This window comes from Pinus tabuliformis, chromosome 8, assembly GCF_031772625.1.
Source record: "Pinus tabuliformis cultivar Carrire ecotype Pingquan chromosome 8, CPIR1, whole genome shotgun sequence".
Classification (NCBI taxonomy): domain Eukaryota; kingdom Viridiplantae; phylum Streptophyta; class Pinopsida; order Pinales; family Pinaceae; genus Pinus; species Pinus tabuliformis.
Window position 1 is genome coordinate 908,722,364 of NC_142294.1, and position 15,889 is coordinate 908,738,252.

Here is a 15,889-nt window from a genome sequence, read left to right on the forward strand (position 1 = left end):
CATCTCTACTGACCTCTGCGTGACCTGAAACCCTCTGTGTCAGCTTGTTGAGCCTCTGCGCAACCTCTTTGGCCTTCTGCGTCACTCCTGCAGCCTTTGCATGGATGACGCAGGCCCGACTGGCCCTGTTGCCTCTCCGTGGTCCCCTCTGGCCCTGCGTCTGCCTTTTTTGCCTCTGCGTTGATCTCTCGTCTCTCTATTCCGTACTTGCTGCCTCTTGACTGTTCTCCAAACCACTCTTAGCTAACCCCGCTCCAGAAACTGAACTGACTGGTCTCCCTCAATGTGTTCTCCAAGTGCACCTCAAGCCTCCTCTTATACTTTTCTCATTGACAAATCAACGACCGAGATTAAGTCCCTAATCAACGGCTAAGATTAGATCTGGTTTGATCCATGACTTTTGGACTATTCTAACACAGTTTCATATTAATTCACATTAATATTTTATTTTCCCTAAGTTTAGACTTAGGGATTACTTTAAAAATATTAATTATTTTAATATCTCCCAAACTATTTAGAATTTGCCCAAACCCTTTCTGGTTATTGGAGATCTTATGTGCCTTAGCCTCTCCACCAAGTTTCGTGGCTAGAGAACATCCGATGCTACCCCAAATCAACACTCCCTCTTAGCGAGGACTGTGCTATGGCAATACTCCTCACTGAGCATCACCTTGATCATCCGACATCTGTTCCTGTGCTGATGCTAAGCCTTCCTACTCAACATCCTCTACATCACTGTATCCCGTACTGTTGCCCATGGCTTTGCCACTGCTACTGCCGCCGCTGCATCTGTACGACAACTCCCTTTGCATCTGTGCTACCGTTGGTCCTTTCTCCCAACACTGCATCTGCACTGCAACTCCCTCTTCATTCGTGCTGCTAACACACTCATTTCTACTTATGAAAGGGGTTCTTTACCACTCCCATATTTTCCGTGAAGTAGTCAAATTTTGACTTTCCAAGGGCCTTGGTGAGGATATCTGCCACCTGTTCTCCTGTAGGAGTGTAGCTTAACTGTACAGCTCCTCGTTGGACACAGTCTCTCACAAAGTGACACCGGATATCAATATGCTTCAAGCTATCATGGAACACTGGATTCTCAGAGAGTTTGATGCAACTCTAATTTTCACACATGATCTTGGTCGCCTCCATATTTCTTCTGAATAGGTTCACCAACAGTTTTCTAAGCCATATGGCCTCGCACGAAGCTGTGCTTGCTGCCATATATTCTGCTTCAGATGAGCTCAAAGCCACGGACTTTTGTTTCCTACTGCACCAAGAGGTCATTCCTGATCCAATGTTGAAACAGTACCCAGAGGTACTTTTTCAATTCACTGAACTTCCTGCCCAATCTGCATTAGTAAATCCACTCAACCTGATATCCTTCCCCTTGGTGTATGAGAGCCCATAATCAACTGTTCCCTGTAAATACCTGAGAATGTGTTTGGTTGCTGCCCAGTGTGCCCTCTTTGGTTCCACCATGAACTGACTGAGGGTGTTGACAACGTAGCAAATGTTTGGCCTGGTATTGACCAGATACATCAGGGACCCTATGAGTTGCTGGTATAGGGTGGGATCGACATCCTTGTCTTCTGATGCATCAATCTTCTTCTAGTTGGTGATCATTGGCGTAGCCATAGGTCTACAGTCTCCCATTCCGAACCTTTTCAGGATTTTTGTAACATACCTCCCTTGCCCAAGAAAGATTTCTCCTTTTTGTTGCCAAACTTCCAACCCTAGGAAGTAGTGCATTCGTCCCAGATCCTTCATATCGAACTCCGTGGCTAGATTCTTCTTGCAATCCTCAATGAGTCTCAATGATTTTGTCAGAAAGAGATCATCCACATATAATACTAAGATAAGCAGCTCGTTCTCTACGACCAGATAGTCGAGATTCAGATCCACATCACTCTTGACAAACCCCATCTTCTGCATGTAGCATCAATTCGACCATACCATGCTCTCGGTGCCTTCTTCAGCCCATACAAGGCTTTCTTCAGCCTACATACATGAGACTTCTTCTCATGAGTTTCAAAGCCCTTTGGTTGTTCAATGTATACCTCTTCTTCTATTACCCCGTTCAGAAATATTGTCTTGACATCCATTTGATGGATCTCCCTTCCCATCTGGGCTGCAAGAGATATCACGGTTTTGATAGATGTATACCTGGATACTGGGGCGAAGGTTTCCTCATAGTCAATCCCTTCCTTTTGAGCATACCCCTTAGCCACAAACCTGGCCTTGTATTTCTCAATACTGTCTTCTGCAGCATATTTGATGTTGTAGATCCATCTTGAACCTACCACAGATCTGTCTTGAGGTCTTGACACCACCTCTCAGACATCGTTTACCATTATGGAGTTATACTCCTCTACCATCGCATCTAGGCAGACCTGATGCTAAGCTGCCTCCTTGAAACTGGCAGGCTCTCCATCCTGAGCTACTAACGCTTGATATTTGTCTAGCTGTTTTCACTCCCTCTTGTTGTTCCTTGGCTCATCGATGAAATTCTTTGCATCAGGCAGAATCTGACGAGGTTCCCTGCTAGTTCTTCCTCTACCAGCAGGTGGTTCTGTTTGCTCCTCCTCCTCCTCCTGAGAGTCTTCCTGACCTGAGGAAGAATTCTTCATTTCTGTTGGTTGAAGAGGCATGACCAACGGATCTTCTTTCGACTGCTCCTCGGAAGGCATTTCGCAAGATCTTCTGAAAGCTCTGTCCTCCATGAACTTTACATCTCGTCGTACTACTATCTTCCTGCTCCCTGGAAGATATATTCTGTATGCCTTAGCGTTCTCGCTATATCCCATCAAATATCCCTTTTCTGCAGTCTGATCCAACTTCTTCCTCTTTTCTTTGGGTATGCGACAATATGCTAAACTCCCAAATATCCTGAAATGGCTGACTTTAGGCGTCTTCCCAGTGAAGACTTTCTCTGGAGTAATCTTGCCCAATGTCCAATGACGAGACTTGTTCTGAACGTAGACAACTGTGTTGCATGCTGATGCCCACAGGAATTTTGGCATATCTTGATCATACAACATGGCCCTAGCTGCTTCTACAATGGTCCTGCTTTTTCTTTCTGCCACCCCATTCTGCTTCGGATTGTAGGGAGTTGTCCACTCTCTTCTGATGCCCTCCTTAGCGCAATAATCAGTGAAGTCCTTATCGACATACTATCCACCATTATCTGAGCGCAAAACTTATATTTTCTTCCCAGTCAGATTCTCCACTAGAGCCTTGAACTCCTTGAATCGACAGAAAACCTCATCTTTGGTTTTCAGAAAATAAATCCAATTTTTCCTCAAGTGGTCATCAATGTAGGTAAGGAAATATTCGACACCACCTAGAGATTTGATGGAGATAGGTCCGCAGATATCTGAGTGTATCAATCCTAGTACACTCTTGGCCCTGTCTTTGCTCCTAGGAAATGTCGCCTTGGCATACTTTCCTAGAGCGCATCCCCTACATACATCATAGTGTTCGGTACTCAGATCTGGAACTCCTGTTACAGTGCTCCTGAGAATTCTTAGAGCTCCATGGTGCAAGTCCTTCTGTGCCATAGTTCGTTCAAGTCCTTGTCCCCGTGACTGCCTATTAGTGCCATTGGTGATTCTAGTTGTAATCTATTCAACCGATTACTTTTGATCACGATCTACACTTTCTTTTTCCAGCTTGGGTGTTTGACTATACATTTTCCTTGATGAAGTAAATGTCATAGTCCTTGCCTTGTAGTTGTGACAAGGAAAGTAAGTTCATCCCCAATCCTGGTACATGCAACACATTTGTGGCACGGAACCGTTCTCCCGATTCTGTCTAAAAACTATGGTACCCTTCCCTACTAAAGTACACTTTGTCTTGTTCCCCATTGTGATCTGAAAGTTCATCTTCTCTTCTCGATATTCTGAGAAACACTGCTTGATTCCCTTCATATGCCACAAGGCTCCACTGTTTATATACCATACTTCTGATGATGCAACACTAGTCATGCACGCCACTTCTTTTTCCAGCCTGGAAGCCAACATAGAGAAATCAAAATCCCTTTCTCTTGTGAAATTTTCTGAAAATCTGTGTGAGTCCCCTGAGGTGGATGCCTCTGCATCGTGGTCTCGACCCATAACTGATTTTCCCTTTCTGTCTCTGATTACTTGCTCTAATACCATGTGAAAATTCTATCATTGCAACAACTGATTTACTTTTCCAACTTATTTCATCATAAGTTATTCATGAAATTACTTCAATAAACATTAAAATAAATATTGTTGCAGATATCACACCGTAATACACAAACAACCATATGCACAAGAATCAACAAATTGACACAGTTATTTTGGACTAATGTCCCCGCAAAACCCCAATGTGGGAGAATCGGTGCAGCAAGGGAGGTTTTTATTATTCAGCAATTTTCTAGTACAACAAGGTGCCAAACTGGCTTACCCACAGATAGATAAATTCTTCACCACTTCTTCTGAACCCAACGTCATCTCTACTGACCTCCGTGTGACGTGAAACCCTTTGCATCAGCCTGTTGAGCGTTTGCGCAACCTCTCTGGCCTTCTGCGTCACTCTTGCAGCCTCTGTGTGGATGACGTAGCCCCTGCTGGCTTTGCACAGACTCTGCTGCTTTTGCGTGGTTCCCTCTGGCCATGCGTCTGCCTTTTCTACCTCTGCGCTGATCTCCCGTCTCTCTGTTCCGTACTTGCTGCCTCCTAACTGTTCTCCAGACCACTGGTTCAATTTCTCAGCTAACCCCGCTCCAGAAACTAAACTGAAAGTCCCTAATCAACGGCTAAGATTAGATCTGGCTTGATCCATGACTTTTGGACCATTCTAACACAGTTTCATATTAATTCACATTAATATTTTATTTTCCGTAAGTTTAGACTTAGGGATTACTTTAAAAATATTAATTATTTTAATATCTCCCAAATTGTTTAGAATCTGCCCAAACCCTTTCTGGGTATTGGAGATTTCATTTGTTTTAGCCTCTCCACCAAGTTTCGTGGCTAGAGCACGTTCGATGCTACCCCAAATCAACACTCCCTCTTAGCGAGGACTGTGCTCTGGCAATACTCCTCACTGAGCATCACCCTGATCATCCGGCATCGGTTCCCGCGCTAATGCTAAGCCTTCCTACCCAACATCCTTTGCACTGTTGTATCCTGTACTACTGCCCATGGCTCTGCCACTGCATCTGTACGACAACTCCCTCTGCATCTGTGCTGTTGTTGGTCCTTTCTCCCAACATTACATCTACATTGCAACTCCCTCTTCGTTCGTGTTGCTAACACACACATTTCTACTTATGAAAGGGGTTCTTTACCATCCCCATCTTTTCATTGAAGTAGTCAAATTTTGACTTTCCAAGGGCCTTGGTGAGGATATCTGCCCCTTGTTCTCCTGTAGGAGTGTAGCTCAACTATACAGCTCCTCGTTGGAAAACAGTCTCTGACAAAGTAACACCGGATATCAATATGCTTCGACCTATCATGGAACACTGGATTCTCAGAGAGTTTGATGCAACTCTGATTATCACACATGATCCTGATCACCTCCATATTTCTTCTGAATAGGTTCACCAACAGTTTTCTAAGCCATATGGCCTCACACGAAGTTGTGCTTGGTGCCATATATTCTGCCTCAGATGAGCTCAAAGCCACAGACTTATGTTTCCTACTGCACCAGGAGGTCATTCCTGATCCAATGTTGAAACAGTACCCAAAGGTACTTTTCCGATCAACTAAACTTCTTGCCCAGTCTGCATCAGTAAATCCACTCAACCTGATATCCTTCCCCTTGGTGTATAAGAGCCCATAATCAACTGTTCCCTGTAAATAACTGAGAACGTGTTTGGCTGCTGCTCAGTGTGCCCTCTTTGGTTCCACCATGAACTGACTAAGGGTGTTGACAACGTAGCAAATGTCTGGCCTAGTATTGACCAGATACATCAGGGACCCTATGAGCTGCCGGTATAGGGTGGGATTGACATCCTTGTCTTCTGATGCATCAATCTTCTTCTAGTTGGTGATCATTGGCGTAGCCATAGGTCTACACTCTCCCATCCCCAACCTTTTCAAGATTTCTATAGCATACCTCCCTTGCCTAAGGAAGATTTCTCCTTTATGTTGCCAAACTCCCAACCCTAGGAAGTAGTGCATTCGTCCCAGATCCTTCATATCGAACTCCATGGCTAGATTCTTCTTGCAGTCCTCAATGAGTTTGGATGATCTTGTCAGAAGGAGATCGTCCACATATAATACTAAGATAAGCGTCTCATTCTCTACGACTAGATAGTAGAGATTTAGATTTGTATAACTCTTGACAAACCCCATCTTCTGCATGTAGCCATCAATTGGACCATACCACGCTGTCGGTGCCTTCTTCAGCCCATACAAGGCTTTCTTCAGTCTGCATACATGAGACTTCTTCTCATGAGTTTTAAAACCCTCTGGTTGTTTAATGTATACCTCTTCTTCTATTACGCCGTTCAGAAATGTCGTCTTAACATCCATTTGATGGATCTCCCATCCCATTTGGGCTGCAAGAGATATCACGGTTCTGATAGATGTATACTTGGCTACCGGGGAGAAGGTTTCCTCAGAGTCAATCCCTTCCTTTTCAGCATACCCCTTAGCGACAAACCTGGCCTTGTATTTCTCATTACTGCCATCTGCAGCATATTTGATCTTGTAGATCCATCTTGAACCTATTAGGTTCCTATAATAATAGGGTTCATAATTTTGAATTGACCATGTATATCTTGTAATATTGTACATACCTTTGCTTTCTGCAAATGTTTTCCCATATTTAAAAAATGAAAAGAAGGTATGTCCTAAAAGAAAATTCAAAGGACAAAAAGAAACAAGGATTGAAAAAGAATATTAAATATGAACTCCACCAAAAAGAGATAAAAAAGATCATGAAAGTGTGCACATTCAAATGCCATTACTCTTGGTTTACTTCTTGCAAATAAGATTGTGTGCAACTTGTCAAAATGCCACAATCCATGATGATCAAACAGTTTAATCTTGATTCATTCATGCTTTAAATTTCACGCTGATAGATAGTGAATAAACATATGACTAAACCATCTAATCTTAGCAGATCATTAGTTAGGTAGAGAATAAATGTTCTCATTAGTTTAATCTGGGCCATTGGATGTTATAAGATTAGAATTAGATAGTTTTCTTATCAAAGAAAAATAAGAGGGTCAGCAAGCTCAAATGCACCCAATAAATGAAGAAAAAATGTTAGGGTAAATGATGGGTAGGCAGAAGCAGTTTTCACAAAGCATGGAGAGCATCAATTGGCTCATTTCATATCACTAACTTCCTTCCAAACTCATTTTCCCTTGAAAAATCACCCCTACCCCTTCATTTTACTATTCCCCCCTTATTAGTTTCCATTTTCCCCTAAAACCCCTTATCCTAAGTTTGAATAATGTATCGAGCCCCATTCAAAAAACTCTCTCTGATGCCCTTTTTAACTTAAACCTTACATTATTCATACAATAATCCCACTTTATTTATTTAAACCCCTCCCACTTTATAAATCCCGACCCTCACTAAACCTTTGAAATATATTTAAACCATCGCATTATTTATCCCCGGGCCCCGCCAACCACACCCCGACTCAGCCCTTGCAACTCCGTTGATAACCCTCTAATCTCGCACCTCTAGATCCGATGGCCATATCCATATCTGCGCTTCCATCGTCCAACAGTTAAAATCCCAAAAGCATGTGAGATTCGTGGTTTTGCCCGAGCGCCCTTTTGCTATGTGGCAGCCCCATGTTATATCATGTGCTCTCAAAAAATACCGCCCTCCACTCAAAAGCGGTGCGATATGCCACAAAACCACCTCCCATTCCACGGCAGCCCCCTCAGAATACCGACCTCCAATTGTCTCCTCCTACCCGAAAGCCTCCTCTTGTTGCTTCACTATGTATCCCCGGAAGCCCTATCATCCATTGCTGTACGATAAACCTTCTAATCGCACCTGCACAATATGAAAAATCACAGAGTTTTTACAATATGAAATTCCACCATTCCCTTACCTTTGTTTAAAATGAATAAATGAAAAGCCTTTTCCAAACAGAATTGAGCCATCCACAGTCTGGACTCCATCCACAGACATCTCAGTTCAATAAAGCCATTGATTGCCTTCCTCGCAGACCTATGATTTATTAATGATTGTTTTATTTTGCAGGTGATTAGTAGAACGGGAGCTTGGACAAACAGTTTTGATACTAGTTCCAAAACCTGTTTACTCCAAGATTCGCAAGGAAATGTATTCAAAGGCTTTATTCAGAAGGAAAAGACAATTATCACAAAGCAAGAAGAAATCATTTACACAGAGGCAGTAATGGTTAAAATAGAGATAAATCCCATAAAATAAAAAAGAAAAAATATATATAAATCCCTCTTTTTACCCCTTACTTCACCAAACCCTATTAATATAAAGTTTTGGACTTTATATTAATTTCTCCCCGCAAGCCTATACTACCTCTTCCCCCTGCAAAGTCAACCAATGGCCCACCCTACACTGAGAATTAAACCCCCTTCATTTTAATTTGCCTTGAGATTCGTAAAAACAAATGAACAGTTAAAAAACACGCGAAATTAGTGGTTTTCCCAGCCCATCTTTTTACTACATGGTAGCCCCACATTATATCGCGTGCTCTCAAAAATTAACACCTACCACTCAAAAACATGCGAGATTAGTGGTTTTCCTAGCCCATCTTTTTACTACATGGTAGCCCCACATTATATCGCGTGCTCTCAAAAATTAACACCTACCACTCAAAAGCGGTGCGATAAACCATTCACTGTTTTGGTTTTAAATCTTATAAATGTTAAGGGAATATGGGGTGAATTAATTTCAAGTGAAATACAGAGATATGAGAATGTGGTAATATTTCAGAGCTACGAGTGAAACCATACTTGAGGTAAAATTATATAGCTACAGGAAATATGAGACTAAGGTTGTGGAATGAGATTCAAAGGTAAAATGGTTTTACAGCGACACATGAAATAAAATTCATGGATGCCATGAATTTATCAGAGAAAATAAAAGGGAAAATTTCACATGAAATTAATGTACAGGTGAGCAAAGATAGCATTCATGTAAATGCATTTCACGATAGAAGATTAAGGTGAAATCAATTTACAGGCATGGTGAAATCAATTTACAGGTGTAAAAACATGTTGCAGGTAAAAGTAAAAGAGTAAAGTGAGAATACTCTTCCAACCATACAAATCAACACATGGTTTTGCAAAACCATCCAGGTATTCTACAAGGGTAAAAGGAATTTACATACAGATAAAATGAATTTACAAAGGAAGGAGTAATAGGAACAAAACTACACATGGTTTTGTGAATTCATGGAAAGAGAAAACAAAACCACATATTGGAAACAACACATGGTTTTGTAGAAATTTAATTATAAATTTCATTTAAAATATTTTGGAAATATTATTCAAATATATATATTATTATATATTTTCGAAAATATTTTGTGACACTAATGGATAATAAAACGGCAGGGTAGTCACATGATCAACTATCAGTGAGGGAAGTCTCAGTTTATCAAGTCAGAGGATCAGCAAGCAATTGAGTGAATTACTAAGAAAAAGAGAGATACATCTGCATCTGCTAGTTCATCTGCCAGCACAACCACAAATTTGGGTCCACATCCTACCCGGTCCCACTTCCACAGGAACAAAATTTGCACAACACATTCCACTAGAACTATTAACCTGCAGTAGTTAGAGCTTTTTAGTTCATCTATAGTCTAAAAATGTCATATCTGTTAGAGACATAATTTATTGTAAACACTTTGTAAATACTTCTTCTTTTGAAGTATTAAGGTGGGGATTTCTGAACATTTCTATAGGTGAACTCATCTACAACCTAAGGGTTTACTGTACTTTTTCAGTTAACAGACAGGGCAAATAATAGAAGCATTTCTTTACAAGATTCATGTGTTGAGCCACTTCAGTGAAGTATATTTCAATTGTTCATGTTCTTTTCTAAAGTATTCCATAAACTTGAATGTTTTCTAAATTTGAATGGTATAACAGGAATGTTATTGCAGAAATTGTTTAAGTACACTCTGCTCTTACTATTATACATTTCTATGTTTTCTTCTGATATTCGGATTTGAGAATCCTTAATTGCTCTCCCATCTCGGTTGACCTCTTTCACTTCCTTCATTATCCGGTTTAAGGAATCCTTAATTGCTCCTTGATCCCAATTGAAAATCATTTCACCATTCCAACCTTGAGATCTGATATTGCTCAGCTACCTTGCCCTGTAACACTGCTTTTATAATTTGTTTATGTTCTATTTTCTTGATATATTGACTCCATAGCCCAATGGAAAATAGACAATCATCTATCCATCTAAATCAGTAATTCCACCAACAACTCAAATCAAAACCAAATCAAGCTTACATAACTAGCCTAAAATCAATTAAAACAACAAAGTTATATCATTAAGAGAGAGCCCTCTCTGAGCATTAGGAAGGCTAGATCCTAATCTCCAAAGTAAGTTTATGGTTACCTCGGTGATTTCTTTCTTTAGCCTTGAGAAAATTATGGAGTGATAATAGAACCTACCACAAATCTGTGTTGAGGTCTTGACACCACCTCCCAGATATCGTTCACCATTATGGATTCATACTTCTCTACCATCACATCTAGCCAGACCTGATGCTAAGCTGCCTCCTTGAAACTGACAGGCTCTCCATCCTGAGCTAGTAACCCCTGATATCTGTCTTTCTGTTTTCGCTCCCTCTTACTGTTCCTTGGCTCACCGTTGAATTTCTTTGCATCACGCAGAATCTGACGAAGTTCCCTGCTAGTTCTTCCTCTGCCAGCAGGTGCTTATGTTCGCTCCTCCTCCTCATCCTGAGAATCTTCTTGACCTGAAGAATAATTATTCAATTCTGTTGGTTGAAGAGGCATGACCAATAGATCCTCTTTCAACTGCTCCTCGGAAGGCATTTTGCGAGATCTTCTGAAAGCTCTATCCTCCATGAACTTCACATCTCGTCGTACTACTACCTTCCTGCTCCCTGGAAGATAGATTCTGTAAGCCTTAGCATTCTCGCTATATCCCACCAGATATCCTTTTTTTGCAGTCTAATCCAGCTTCTTCCTCTTTTCTTCAGGTATGCAGCAATATGCTAAACTCCCAAATATCCTGAAATGGCTGACTTCAAGCGTCTTCCCACTGAAGACTTTCTCTGGAGTAATCTTGCCCAATGCCCGACGAGGAGTCCTATTCTGAATGTAGACAGTTGTGTTGCATGCTTCCGCCCACAGGAATTTTGGCATATCCTGATCATACAGCATGGCCCTAGCTGCTTCTACAATGGTCCCCCTAGCTGCTTCTACAATGGTCCTGTTTTTTCTTTCTGCCACCCCATTCTGCTCCGGATTGTAGGGAGTTGTCCACTCTCTTCTGATGCCCTCCATTGCACAATAATCAGTGAAGTCCTTATCAACATACTCTCCACCATTATCTGAGCGCAAAACTTTTATTTTCTTCCTAGTCAATTTCTCCACTAGAGCCTTGAACTCCTTGAATCGACAAAAAACCTCATCCTTGATTTTCAGAAAATAAATCCAAGTTTTCCTCGAGTGGTCATCAATGAAGGTAAGGAAATATTCGGCACCACTGAGAGCTTTGACGGACATAGGTCCATAGATATTTGAGTGTATCAATCCTCATACACTCTTGGCCCTGTGTTTGCTCCTAGGAAATGCCGCCTTGGCATACTTTCCTAGAGCGCATCCCCTGCATACATCATCGCATTCCGTACTTAGATTCGGAACTCCTATTACAATGCTCTTGAGAATTCTCAGAGCTCCATGATGCAAGTGACCCATCCTTCTGTGCCATAGTTCGTTCAAGTCCTTGTCCCCATGACTGCCTATTAATGCCATTGGTGATTCTAGTTGTAATCTATACAACTGATTACTTTTGATCTCGATTTGCACTTTCTTTTTCCAAATCAGGTGTTTGATGTATATCTTTTCCTTGATGAAGTAGATGCCATAGCCCTTGCCTTGTAGTTGTGACACGGAAAGTAAGTTCATCCCCAATCCTGGTACATGCAGCACATTTGTGGCACGGAACCGTTCTCCCGATTCTGTCTGAAAAACTATGGTACCCTTCCCTACTGGAGTACACTTTGCCTTGTTCCCCATGGTGATCTGAAAGTTCATCTTCTCTTATCGATATTCTGAGAAACACTCCCTGATTCCCGCCATATGCCATGAGGTTCCACTGTCTATATACCATACTTCTGATGATGTAGCACTAGTCATGCACGCCACTTCTTCTTCCAGCCTGGAAACCAACATAGAGAAATCAAAATCTCTTTCTCTTGTGCAATCTTCTGAAAATCTATGTGAGTCCCTGAGGTGGATGCCTCTGCATCGTGTTCTCGACCCATAATTGATTTTCCCTTTTTGTCTCTAATTACTTGCTCTGATACCATGTGAAAATTCTATCGCTGCAGCAACTGATTTACTTTTCCTACTTATTTCATCATAAGTTATTCATGAAATTACTTCAATAAACATTAAAATAAATATTGTTGCAGATATCACACCGTAATACACAAACAACCATATGCACAAGAATCAACACATTGACACCATTATTTTGGACTAATGTCCCTAGAAAAACCCAATGTGGGAAAACCGGTGCAGCAAGGGAGGATTTTATTATTTAGCAATTTTCTAGTACAACAGGGTGCCAAATTGGCTTACCCACAGATAGGCAAATTCATCAGCGCTTCTTCTGAACCCAACGTCATCTTTATTGACCTTTGCGTGACCAAAAACCCTCTGCGTCAGCTTGTTGAGCCTCTTCGCAGCCTCTCTAGCCTTCTGCGTCACTCCTGCAACCTCTGCGTGGATGATGCAGGCCCTACTAGCTCTGCACAGACTTTGCTGCATCTGCGTGGTTCCCTTTGGCCCTGCGTCTGCCTTTTCTGCCTCTGCGCTGATCTCCTGTCTCTCTGTTCCGTATTTGCTGCCTCTTGATTATTCTTCAGACCACTGGTTCAATTTCTCAGCAAACCCCTCTCCAGAAACTGAACTGACTAGTCTCCCTCAGTGTTTTCTCCAAGTGCCCCTCAAGCCTCCTCTTATACTTTTCTCGTTGACAAATCAACGGCCGAGATTAAGTCCCTAATAAATGGCTAAGATTAGATTTGGCTTGATCCATGACTTTTGGACCATTCTAACACAGTTTCATGTTAATTCACATTAATATTTTATTTTCCCTAAGTTTAGACTTAGGGATTACTTAAAAATGTTAATTATTTTAATATCTCCCAAACTGTTTAGAATATGCCCAAACCCTTTCTGGGTATTGGAGATCTAATGTGCCTTAGCCTCTCCACCAAGTTTCGTGGCTAGAGCACATTCGGTGCTACCCCAAATCAACAGTACAGGGGTAGGCCATGGTGTACAGTGGCATGTCCAGGAGTACTGGGATGATCGGTGGCATGCAGGGGTGTATAGTGTTGCACAATGAGGTCATGGAGTGTTGCCTCTAGGGAGACCCTTGGACGGAAACACTGGGCATACCTTTGGGCCTAGTTCACCCAGGATCGACGGGGACATAGATGAGCGATACTTGATGGTATCTGTGGGGACTCACACGCCTGACCCTCTTCTACATCCCTCACGGGCGCAGTCGATTTTGCTGTCGACTTTCTGCACTTTGGGCATGAGCCACGGGGGACGAGGAGCTCACTTGAGATATTTGGGTGAGACTCAGTGCACTAGGGGGGAGACTTTTCAGCAGTGGCATTGGGTTGGTGCGTCAGTTGACAGCCACAAGTTGGGGGATGAGGTGATCATCTGCAGGGGTGGCATATCGTTCATCACCGAGCCTACGTCTAGGGATCTAGTCCCGAGGGAGACGTGTCACTCTTTTCTCAGGGCATGTCAGGATCAAGCATGAGCAGAGGATAGCGGTTACGATTGAGGTAGTTTCCCAATATGTGTCTAGGCTCTAGACCTTATATTGGCACATTATTGAGAGGGCGGATGGCAGACCCAGGGGAGATGGTTGGCAGGGACAGGAGGGATCCACATACCCTGAGTCGATTACGAGTATCAAATACCCATCTTTTGGTTGCATTCAGGGGGTAGCTCTTTGGCACACGTGGCTTCCAGCGATCATCGATACTACACAGTGGCAGGCACAAGGTAGATTAGCATGCATCAGATTAGCCCATGATATATGGAGCCTATATAGTGATCACATGCAGGGACTAGAGACAAGGGCCAGAGGGATTCCATCGGTTGACAGGGCTATGCCGTAGCAGGTCTAGCTATGGGATGCAGGGATTCAGTTGATCGATAGATCACTCGTGATGAGTAGAGTCGTGGCAAAGAGTGATATAGTTTGCTCTTGGGATGACACATGGGGGTTCACAGAGGGTTTCATCATATGGGGAGGCAGACATTCTCTGTTGCTACACAGGTTCAGAGTTAGATTTGGATGGGTAGGCCTGGGTGCCATGGAGATGCCCAGGCAGGATGTGTCTCGCCTCTTTTAGTGTTCCACCATCATGTTCCAGGAGAGGAGGATGATGACTGCGTATGATGGGGATTATGACATAGAATAGCGCAGCATCAGCATGGTGGCACCACTCTGGGACTAACAGGGAACTGGGGCATCACAACTCTTCATAGCTCAATAACCTTTAGGGATGCGCCGACTACTGCAGGGGGAGATCATATAGATATTCAATTGGGATTTAGCGAGTCACTGATAGAGCAGGGGACTTCTGGTACTTTCATTGGGTAGGATAGTGAGTGGAGCAAGGGGAGCTTCATGTTGGATCCTGGTATTGAAGGATTCTTCCATATCAGGACAGTGTAGAGGTCAGTCACGATCCAGTGGCACATATGGGACCCTGGCACATTTTGCAATGACAGTGGGGAGCAACAATTAGAGAGGTTGCTTTCTCAGGCATTGCTTGAGGACAAACGATTTTGGTGAACTGGAAGAGCTTGCCGGATGAGGATGCCACCTAGGAGGGTGAGCATATTTTGGAGCACCTAGCTATGAGGTTGCTTGAGGGCAAGCAACATTTGGGAGGGGAGGACTGTCATGTCCCTTCTCAAACACATTTGTAACAGGGTGTTGTGATGCACCCAGTTGTACTCAAGAAAATTTGCTTAATAATAAAACCCTCAGAACTGCTGCACCTTTTTTCCCAAGTTGGATTTTTCTGGGTACGATAGTTCAAAAATAATGGTGTCCCTTGTGTGTTTGTCTATTTCTTTTAGTTGATGATCTGTAGATGGTTGAGATTGCATTGTGTTTATTTCAGTATTTATATGGTTAAATAACTTGTTCATAATTAAACAAGTAGGTGAAATAAACCAGATAGTGCAGGAAAATTTCTAACGAGTTAGACTTAGAAATTTCAACACATGGAATAGTCAGATATGGGTTGAAGTACACTCCAGAAGATGGAGTCAGATTGAATGGATTCACAGATGCAGATTGGGCAGGTAGGTAAGTAGACTGGAAAAGTACCTCCGAGTATTTCTTCATTGTTGAATGCAGAATGATCTCTTGGTGCAGCAGGAAGCAAAAGTCGGTAGCTCTAAGCTTAGCCGAAGAAGAATATATGGCGACCAACACAACTACGTGTGAAGCTATATGGCTTAGAAAACTGCTTGTGAGTTTGTTCAGGAAAAGGATGGAGGCGACTAGTATTTTCTGCGATAATCAAAGTTGTATTAAACTCTATGAGAATCCAGTGTTTCATGATCGGTCGAAACACATTGATATCAAATGTCACTGTACGAGAGACTGTGTTCAGCATGGGGCAGTACAGTTGCAGTATGTCT

General features: G+C 42.4%; 1 protein-coding gene across 3 annotated transcripts in view; it reads left to right on the forward strand.

Moving 5' to 3' along the window:
- LOC149238482 (histone-lysine N-methyltransferase ASHH3-like) overlaps positions 1-15,889 on the forward strand; it is a 482,839-nt gene that overhangs the window by 90,834 nt on the left and 376,116 nt on the right. The gene's annotated exons all lie outside the window — the stretch shown is intronic.